Below are 10,931 nucleotides of genomic sequence, written 5' to 3' on the forward strand. Positions count from 1 at the left end.
CACAGTGACAAGCCGCGGGGAGCCCCGCCCCCGCCTGCCCCTCCTTCTGCCCGGCCCTCGGCCCGCCCCCAGCCCCTGCCTCGCCCCTCCCCTGCACCGCTCCGCCGAGATCGCCCTCTGCTCGGGAGCCCGGTACCCCGGCTCTGCCCCCACGCCCTCGTCCCCTCCGGGGTCGCGGAGCGGCCAGGCGGCCCAGCTTCGGGTCCGCGAGCGCGCTGGTGGAGGCGCGGGAGATGCTAGTTTTGAATCCACCCCTAGAAACCCGTGGGGGAAGCCCTAACCGGTGAACACCGAGCTCCCGAGAAAGGGCTTCAGTTCAGATTCTGGGTTTTCTTGCGTACGTTGAAAGGCGCAGACGTCTCAGCGATTTCTTGCAGGCGGCAGGTCTGAGGAGGCAATGTGGGGTAGACCCGGGTGGGAGGCCGAAGTGGAAGAGCGGGTGCAAGAGAGGAAAAAGGAATAGTGGCATTCTCGGAGGACCGTCCTAAGGACAGACAAATGTGTGAGAATCAATACGAGAGGTCTGATAGGTAGCAGAGTGGCGCAGCGGAAGCGTGCTGGGCCCATAACCCAGAGGTCGATGGATCGAAACCATCCTCTGCTACAACGTTTTACTGCACGCTTCTTCTCTCCAAAGTTCCAAAATTCAGCAGCCAGGGGAAACCAAGCCCCAAGCATTCGTGGCCGTGACACTACTGCTTCATATTTCTTGTTCTTTCGGATCTCGTTGAAAATTGGCCATTATCAAAATTGTGTCTTTATTCACATTTTTAAAGCTCACAACTTACTGGGCAACAACGCACCATCTTATTTACTGTCCATATGCACCGACTCTCCCCCTGCTTCTTTGCCTCTGCAGAGGGCTACCATGTCTCAGGAACGAGCGAAGGCCTCCAGTGACAGGGGCCGCACGCCTTTTCACCTGCCTGGTCCTTCCTGCCTTTAAATGCCGCTCAAGATAAAACGTGGAATTAAAAAATAGAGCAAGTGGATCCAAGCGGACTCCCGTGCGTTGTGGCGAGGGGCGGCGCATTATAGGGTTCACTTCCGTGGAAGGACGGACGAGTAGGCGCAAAGATGGCAGAATTGGTAGAGGGGAGGCTGGACAGGTGAGGGGGACAGAAGGAGGCCAGGGAGACGGGGAGAGGGTGAAGGAAAGGAGCGTGGAGGAAAGGTGAGGAACGACAAGGACGGAATTGCAGAGCTGCGGGTTTCCAGGGAGTTAGGGTCCCGGACAGAAGCCCCACTCAGGAGAGGGTGTCACGTTTGTCTGTCCGTTGCTCTGCCGTTAACATCCCAGGACCCTCCAATATCCGAAAGAAAACACTGTTGGAAAGGACAGGAAGCGAACCTCCTGTCTTGCGCCACAACCTTCCGTCTTTACCCAAGGTTTGGCTCTCCTGAGATTCTTCCCAATTACCGCAGCCATTGGTGGAACCGACACTCCACCCTCCCGGTGAGCAGCCGGGTGAGGGACCTGCGAGTCCCCTGGAAGGCCGGCTCGAACGGCTCGGTCCGCAGTCCTTACTGGCAGGAATATTCATTCCCTCCCCAGTGGGTCCCACCGCGTTCGGAGCCACTTTCCTGTCATTCCTCCTGCAGTAAATACCACCCAGTAATTGTGGAAGGAAGAAAGGCAGGGCTCAAGGCCATCAAGCTCAGGTGTACGCCGCCGCTGGGGTGTGTGACCGGCGCGCCTGGAAGACGCTGGTAATTTCTGAAATCAGGAACAGAACTAGGGCTTCTTGGAGCTCTTAGTTATATATAATGAAGTGAGGAAGAGTCCAAGAGGCCTGGGTAGCTCAGTCGGTAGAGCATCAGACTTTTAATCTGAGGGTCCAGGGTTCAAGTCCCTGTTCAGGCGAAAACCAGTCCTTTTATCTCAGAACTAGGTAAGTGGAGCTCATGTAGAATGTCTCTGCAGTGGGGTATCCCTAACAGCCAAAACAGACAAGGGCATATCCCTGAAATGGTTTATGTTCTAGTGTTTCATTAATATACCTCTTCCCAGAGTTAACTAAAACACGGTCCCACGTTTCCAAGAAGAATTGAACAAGGGCATAATGTAAAAATAATACACTAGTGACGGAATTACTAAGACAGCCATTTGAAAGTTCCCTTGACGTGATTCATTAATCTTGGAATGGCAGGGGAGCATTTGGAGGGGGACCCGACAAGAATTTAAGAGAACAATGGCTCTGTCCCGTCTGTCTCTGAGGTTCCCCACAGTTTGGATGGACTCTTTCTACATCGAAAATTTGTGGCATCTTAAAAGCCCCTGGCTGTAAGAGCCATATTATGCAAACACATTTTGAAATGGTCTTAGCTATCTTTTTTGTCTTTACATTTAAAAGTTGCTGTTGTTATCCAGGGATCTGGATTATGGTTAAAGACCCTGATCCTGGGCTCCTAGCGCATGGTTTCTGTGGGCAGAGTGTTAAACCACGAGGCTGTGAAACAAAGATACTGAGAATTCAGTTTCTGTAATTCTTTATGCTTTTAGCCTGATGATGTGAAGTATAAACACTGCACTTAAGTTCATTGTGTTAGTTCTCTCCTTCTTCGTTGTTATATTATTAGTTTGAAATAATCAGATGTGTGCCATTTTGAATCTCTACCCTGTCCTTGTTCATCTTATTTATGATTTTTGTATGCACAAGAAAGATAACATCATTCTAAGTCAAAACTATGCAGAGAGATATACTGAGAGAAATGTCACTCACCCCAGTGCTTCCCTCGCCTTTCCTCCGTCTCTCTCCGCTCACTCCCACCTGCTCTCTGAGGGTCGACAGTCTCTCCAGCTTCCGGTTTATTCTTCCTGTATCTCTTTTTGAATAAACACACAGATACATAATTTTTAAATGTCCTCTTCTTTCTTAGGCTAAAGATAGTATACTTGATTTTTTAAGTATACTTTTAAGCACTTAATTTTTTCAGTTACTGATAGATGCTAGATATTGCTCTGTCAGTTCAGAGATCTTCCCTGTTCTTTTTTATATTTTTGCCGCTGGATAAGTACTCCATTGTGTAGAAGTAACACCTCTTTTCTAGAGCTTTTAGGTTGTTTGCAATTACAATGTCGCAATGCTGCAACAAATCAGTAGACACACGTGTATTTTCATTCTGTTGAAGGTGGATTTTCAGGGTAAATCACTAGATTTGAGATTGTTGGAAGAACTGATGAGTGCATATGCAATCTTGTTAGATAAACCCAAATTCCCCTCTATAAAGGTTGTATCGATTTGCATTCCCACCAGCAATAAATAAGACTGCCTGTTCCCCAGAGCTTTGACATATTTTTAATTCTTGCAAATCTAAAAGCAGAAAAATGACATCCCAGTTTGGTCTTAACTTGCATTTCTTTACCTATTAGAGAGTTTGGACACATATTCATATCTATAAGGGCCCTTTTTCTATCTTTAAAAAGATTGTTAACATCTTTTGACTATTTTACTATGAAGTTTTGGCATTTTTTTCAATTGCTAATTGCTAATAAGTTGTTAATTGTTTATCTCTCTATATTAGGGATATTAATACTTTATCTGATACGTATTGCAAGTACTCTTTCCTCCTCTCCTCCTCGCCCCAATTTGTAAGCTGTTTTTAGCCTGTTTATCGCATTTTTTGAAATGTCAACATTTTTAGATATTTAGATATATCAAATTGCAGTGCTCACAAATGAATAGACATTTAGCTCAGTGCAATAAAATACCAAGTTCAGAAATCAACCAAATCACATAAGGACCTTTAGTATATGATAGAGAATGCACTTCAAACCACAGGGGCAAAGGTAGGCTTTTTGATGAATAGTTCAGGAACAACATTCCTAGAATTGGAGAGAGTCAAGGCCTTGCTCCAGATGAGGTTTCAGCTTCAGAAAGTGCTGTGGCTGGTTTGTCTTCGTCCAGACCACTCAAAGTTTCTCCATTTCAGCAATGAGGTGGTTTCACTTTCTCATCATTCTGTGTTCACTAGAGTAACACTTCTGGTTTCCTTCAAGAACTTTTCCTTTGCATTCACCACTTGCCAACTGTTTGGCACAAGAGACCCGGCTTTCAGCCTATCTCAGCTTTCGACATGGCTTCCTCACTTGACCAATTCTAGCTTTTGATTTAAAGTGAGAGACATGCCATTCCTCCTTTCACTTGAACAACTAGAGGCCTAATTTCAATATTGTTTTGTCTCAGGGAATACAAAGGCCCAAGGAAAGGGAAAGGATGGGGAACAGCCAGCCAGTGGAGCTGTCAGAACACACACAACATTTATGAATTAAGTTCACTCTCTTATTTGGGCACGGTCATGGCACCTCAAAACAATTACAACAGTAATATCAAAGATCACCAAACACAGGTTGCCACAAATAGAATACTAATGAAAGAGTTTGAAATATTGTTAGAAGTACCAAAACGTGACATGGGGACATGAAGTGAGCAAATGCCATTGGAAAAATGGTGCCCGCAAGCTTGCTCAACGCAGGGTTGCCGCAAACCCGCAGTTTGTAAAAAAAAACAATAAAAGCAATAAAGCAAAGCTCAAGAAAGCAAAGTATCCATGTGTATCTTGTGAGGACTTTCCTAGAAGACAAATTGTTGATTTGTTGGGTTATGTAAATGTTTAACTATTTGAGGTTATGACAAACTTTTTCCAAAGCTATAAAAATGGACACCCCTGTCTTAGTCCACTGGGGCTACCATGACAAATGACTATGGACTGGGTGACTTATAGGCAACACAAATTTATTTCTCAGCTTTAGAGGCTGGAAAGTCTGAGATCAAGGCGCTGGCAGCTTCAGTCGTCCGATGAGAGCTTCCTGGTTCATATACCACTGTCTTCTCACCGAGTCCTCACAGGGCAGCAGGACAGGAGAGCTTTCGGGGGTCACCTTTAAAGGGCACTAATCCTATTCAGTAGGGACTAACTCATGACCTAATCACCTCTCGAAGGATCCACCTCCTAATACCATCACACTGGAGATCAAGATTTCAGCATACCAATTTGGGGTACGCACACATTCCGTGCATAGCGTTCTGCTCCCCGTCATTCAATCTGAGACCAAGGGCCTGAGAGCCAGGACTGCCAAAGGGCAGGAGATCCGTGTTCCAACTCGAGCAATCAGGCAGGAGGGGCTGAATTCTTTCTCTGCCTTTTTGTTCTGTTGAGACTCTGGAGGGTTTGAATGATGGTCACCCACATTGTGGAGGGCAAACGGCTTTAGTGAATCCACTTATTCAAGTGCTAATTTCATCCAGAAGCACCCTCACAGACACACCTAGAAACAACGTTTAGCCAAATATCTGGGTACCCTGTGATCCAGGCAAAATAACACGTGAAATTAACCCTCATACTCTCTTTGGGCAGTGTATAAAAGGATACCGTTTATTCAAATCCTCTCCAACTGTTGTTATTTTTGTACATTTAATTTTTATCCTATCAAGTGGAAGCGAGTTTATTGAGGAATGGCTTGCATTTTTGTATCACAATGAGGCTGAACATCTCTACACATGTTTGGATTTATACATTTGAATTTTCTCCTGAATTCTGGTTTATTTATTTATTTGCCCATTTTTCTATTGGGTTGATGTGCTTGACTTTTTCATATGTGGGAGTTCTTGATACATTTTTTTCTTTTTCTCTTCAGTTTCTTGCAATTGCAGTTACCCTTTCTCAGTGTAACTTGTTTTCATTTTAAGGGATAATTTGATTAAAAGAAACTATTCGTTTTATACGCACAAACCCATCCAAGTTTTCTTGAACCTGGTAGCATTTCTGTGTCTTATTTAACCAGTCTTTCCAATCTTTGCTGTTCCAATATGCATTCTCGTGAGGTGGCCTCACTTGTCTGTAGATCCTCGTCCTTCCTCCCCCTGCTTCTGCACCTCTTCATATCAAGAGGGCTCCACTCCTCAGGCTGCATTTCCCAAACCAACTTCCCACCTGTCTGCAGTTTAGTTGAGTGAATAAAATGCACTGATGGGACATTAGAGCACAGAAGGGACAGAGTAGCCGGGTAATTTCTACCCCTCTCTTTCTACTTTGGGCCACATCTCCTGCAGTAGCTACAGAGTCTCCTTGGCTTCCATTCTCAGTGTGATTCGATCTTGGGTCTGGATCATTCCAATCCCCCTCTGTTTCCAAAGGTATGATGGTACTTTGCTTTTCTTTCTTGGAAGCGTTTGAGGAGATCTTCATGGGTACAGAGCATGAACTTTTCGAATGTAAGTTACATTTTAGGAAAATGCTGAGATTGGATGATGAGTAGCAAAATAGGCAGCGCTCCCATGTCTGTGCTCACACCGATTCACGTCCCGTGCTCCTTCGTGCTCTGTAACGCAAAGACGCTGGACCATGGAAGCCTCATTCCCCAACTTGCTCAGTCAGGTGGCTTCTGGTTGGGTTTAAATCAATGTTCTGCGTTGGATGGAGGAGAGAAGCGAGAGAGAAAGCAGGCTTTGCTGACCACCACTTGGCCTTGGCTGTATCCCCTCAAGTCATCGAATGTCTTCAAGGCACATCTCCTGTGGTTTCAAGTTCTCCCAGGTAGCCTGGCCTTTGAGCCTCTTGTGGCTTTCCATGTAGATAGTCTCTGTTCCATTGATCACATCAGTTCTTCTATCATGAATGTAGCCACTTTACTATATTACATTTCTCTACATAGTTAACCTAGGACAGTGTAAACAGGTTCCTGATTGATTCATATATATGCTACCGAGAGTTTTAAAGTTTGTTGTTGACATTTATGTCCTTGATCTTTCTAGTGTTAGTCTTTATGCAATTTCATATTTCCATCCATGGGAATACAATATTTTTTCCTAGCTCCATCTATTAAATAGCTTGGATCTCCTCTGCACTGACATGCCACCACTGTCCATATACCAAATTATAGAAACACACAAATCTCTTCTGAGCGCTCCGTCCTATTTAATCAATCAATTTGAGGTTCAGTGTCAGTGCCTGTATTGTAATAATATTTTGATTCCTGGAGTGTCTAATAAGCTCTGCAAGCTTCTTGGCAACCCTCTCCTTATTTTTAGTAAAAGTGTCCTTGATATTATAGGCCCTACACACTTACATACAATTTTACAACAAAGTCTTGGAAATTTTATCAAGTTCTTGGAAAACATTGCTGGAACTTATATGGGAATTATATTGAATTCATAGATCAATTTAGGAAGAAATGATATCATTGAGATATTAAGTACCCCATCCATAAAATTATATACTTCTCCATTTATTTAGGTCTTTAATGTCTCTTTTGAAAATAGGTTATTTTGTCATTTTACCTTTTCTAATATTTTTACATACGCTGTATTTTTAGCAGTTAGTTATGGTCCTCATGTCATTTAAGAGCTTCGTTCTCTTTCTTTAGACAATCTCTTCTGCTTTTTAGTCCAAGCAACAATAACATAGCATTATACACTCTTCCTTCCCACCTCCCTTCCCTTTCACCCACAACCAGTTTTAATCAGCACGGTTCCAGCTCTTGGTGTATACTTTGGTACAATCAACTAAGTTTATGCATAAACACTTTATCTTTTATTCTTAATTGTAGGGGGTTAAATAGCATCCCCTGGAAAGTTGTGTCTATCCAGAACCTCGGAATGTGACCTTACTTGGAAAAAGGTTTTTTTTTGCAGATGTAATTAGTTAAATTAAGATGAGTTCATACTGGATTACAGTGGACCCTAAATCCAGTGACCGGAGTCTTTATAAGAGAGGACACACAGAGACAGTCAGAGGCAGAGACTGGGATGGGTGCAGGCCCAGGAGCCCCGAGGACTGCCCAGAGCCACAAAAGGCTGGGAAGAAGCCAAGAAAGCATCTTCCCTACAGCGTTCAGAGACAGCCTGGCCCCTGACATCTTGATCTCTGACTGCTAGTCTCCGGAACTGAGAGATCGCACATTCTGTGGTTTGTAGTGATTTGTTCTGAGGCTGTAGGAACTGTTGTTGTTCTCTCAGTACACAGGTTCATTTCAGTAATGGGCGTCCAGTATGCCTTCAGTTCTTTGCTACCTTGAGCTGCTATTTTGACTATCTCCTATGAAGCCCCCTGTGCAACTCAATGAGCTGGAATTTCACTGAGGAATATTCCTAATAGTGGACGTTCTGCAACTAAAAGCCTATGCAAAAATAAGAACTCATTTAATGCCAACGCTGCGAAATCTAAGATCTAGATTTTAAGAGTAAGGTCTTATCTGTATTCCATGTAGAAATTCATACATAACATGTGTGATTCTTACCATGACAAACCGAAACAGAGGAAGCAGCTCTAACTCAGAGTGGTCTGAGAAAGCACCCCAGGGGAAGGTGACCCTTGAGGCAAATCTAAAATAAGGAATGAACTTGAAGTGAAGAAGGAGGAAAGTTATTTTGGGGGCGGGGGACTTCTTAAAAATGTTTAATGCATTTCGAGCTGTTGAGGAACATGTCTTTGCTAGGAGTGATAAAACTATGTACGGCAGTGTCTAATCTTTGGTGGGTTGTGGTTTTTAGATTTTTGACGTCACACTGGGAAATCTGTTTTATAGAATTTTATAACAAATGACTCTTGGAGAGTTGGGTGAATCTCCCAGGAATTCCGTGCACGGAAAACAAAGGTCAGGCCCGAACGTGTGAATGCCTCTACAATCAAAACCGCGCCGGCGCTTACACGTTCTCCTCGTTAGTATAGTGGTGAGTATCCCCGCCTGTCACGCGGGAGACCGGGGTTCGATTCCCCGACGGGGAGGGAACAAACGGCTTTCTTTTTGCCTCCGCCCTTTTCAGAGTAACACACTTTCCGGGGGTGGCTCCCTAGATTTGAGGCCGTCCTGCTCCGATTCCATCTCTTGATTTAAGGCGAATTCCCGCTTGTTGGTTTACTCCCCGCCTTCGCAGGGCATCCAAGGCCACTTTCCCTCTGGGACCCTGACTGCGCCCTGGAATCTGCAGGATGTTGCGCCGCGAACTCGGATCTGCACCCGTCGGGGGTGCGCGGGGGCGTCCTTCCCCGCGGCCGTGTGTGCAGGTGCTGCGGCCGCGCCGGCTGCGGGAGGACATGCTTGCGGCCGCCGGGGACCGACACCTGCCGGGACAGGTAAGCTGACGCAGGGCGGTGCTGGGAGCACCCGGAGCGCGGGGCGCGGCGTGGCGGGCAGGGCGGCGCTGGGGACGGAGCCGGGTGGAGGCCAAGGGGCGGGAGCGAGAAGCAGCTTCGTGGTCGCGGAATTACAGGTGTGTCATTCGTGGGCTTGAACTCCTGACTCCCTGCAGCCAGAACGCCGCAGGCAAAGACTATTCTGCTCTATAATTTCTCTATCCTGCGGCCAAAATTCCAGGCAACACCTGACCAAAATCGCTTTCAGGAAAGACAGACCAAAAAAAAAAAAAAAAAAAAGTCCACACGAAGTAGCCATTCAGAGCTGCCTCCGAACTGAGCGGCGGGAAAGGACGAGCTTGGGTGGAGAAGGCAAGAAAATGAAACAGCTCAAAATATTTTTAAGAACGAGTAGCGGAAACCATAAGCACCTTGAATCAGGGATACCCGGGTTTGAATAGAGGCGGCATCGCTTCCACAGTGGGTGACGTCTTAGGGCGCTGCGCCCCCTCAGGCCCCTCCCTTCACCCGTACATTTAGGATAACAATGTCTACCCCATGACTCCTGAGGAGATACTAATAAATGAGTCATTAATGGGAAAGCGGTTAGCAATCGATAGGACAGTAATACTTGAAATTATCTTTTTTTATTGGGCAACATTTACTTGAATTGCTGTGGACAAATATCGTTTGCATTAGTATCAATGACCTACGAGTCAACTTTTACCATACAAAACTCTAGAATAGTTTAGTAAAAAAGAAATTCAGTTAAAGGGGCACACTCAGAACCAAATAATTTCCAAAAGCCTATTAGATAATGTCCAACACTTCACTGAAAGGACACCCACTACTTTTCTGTTGTCCATTTTCAAGACTGACAATTTTCTCTGACACAGGTGAACCTTTCCATAAGTTGTTATGTAGTGGTTCAAACTGAGTAAATATGCAAGCATTAGCAGAGAGAGGTGTTCTAAGCCAGGGTTTCTCACACCTGGGTGTTTTGTCAAATGCACATTCTCCTCTAGTAGATGTAGTGTGTATCTGGAAGTTCTGTATTTCTAGCCAGGTCTCTGGTTATGGAGATGGTGGTGGTGCAGGAAACTCTTACTGAAATCAGAATGTTGCAATACGTTAGAGTCGCCTGCAAGCCTCTAAAACCTCTCCCGGAGGGTGGAACCCTATGCCAATTGAATTAGAATGTCTGGAGGTGGGAGCCAACTGCCAACAGGTGTTGGAAATTCCCAGGTGGTCTCCATGGGCCTCAAAGTTTGGGAGCCATTAGTCATTTCTCTGTCACTGGTTAGTCTGATTATGTTACTGACAGATTCAAATGTTTATTGTATTTAATATAGAATCTAAGTTATTTGTATAGCATAAAAACCCACTAGTGATCTAGCATGGATCATCGTGTCCTACCTACCCATCGTATAAACAAAAGTAGCTTTGTGTCTCTCCTCCAAATCACGGGGTCACCACAGAACGGCACAGGGCACAGTGGGGTAGCATGTTTTAATTCTGCTCCAATTTGCCTTTAGAGACTTTAGCTGGTAGATGAGGGGTAACAGAGAGGGAAGCAAAGAAGAGAGAAGGGGGGAAAGGAGGAGGGGGCTGGGGAGAGGTAGAGAAAAGGAAGGAGGGGGAAATGAGCAGAGGAAAGACCTACTGAAAAGTGAAGGGGGTTCTGAGGGAAATGGTCTTTTCCAGCAGAAGCAGCCCTCTGAAGTGGGTGCCACAGCCCTTTTTTTCTGGCTCTAAAGCACCTGCAAAATCCGAATTATGAAAGTGCAGGGAAAACTCGGAAGGGAGCAACAGACTCATATGCCCTGCCTTGTAATTTTGACCTTCAGCTCTCTTTC

General features: G+C 45.2%; 3 non-coding genes across 3 annotated transcripts; all 3 read left to right on the top strand.

The window, feature by feature from the left end:
• Positions 1–532: 532 nt before the first annotated feature.
• TRNAM-CAU lies at positions 533–604 on the top strand. Its single transcript has one exon. It is a non-coding gene; the product is annotated as a tRNA-Met (tRNA).
• Positions 605–1,791: 1,187 nt separating this feature from the next.
• Positions 1,792–1,864, top strand: TRNAK-UUU. The gene has a single exon. It is a non-coding gene; the product is annotated as a tRNA-Lys (tRNA).
• Positions 1,865–8,655: 6,791 nt separating this feature from the next.
• TRNAD-GUC lies at positions 8,656–8,727 on the top strand. Its single transcript has one exon. It is a non-coding gene; the product is annotated as a tRNA-Asp (tRNA).
• The last annotated feature ends 2,204 nt before the right edge of the window (positions 8,728–10,931 follow it).

Source organism: Ursus maritimus, unplaced genomic scaffold, assembly GCF_017311325.1.
Source record: "Ursus maritimus isolate PB19 unplaced genomic scaffold, ASM1731132v1 scaffold_30, whole genome shotgun sequence".
Lineage (NCBI taxonomy): Eukaryota > Metazoa > Chordata > Mammalia > Carnivora > Ursidae > Ursus > Ursus maritimus.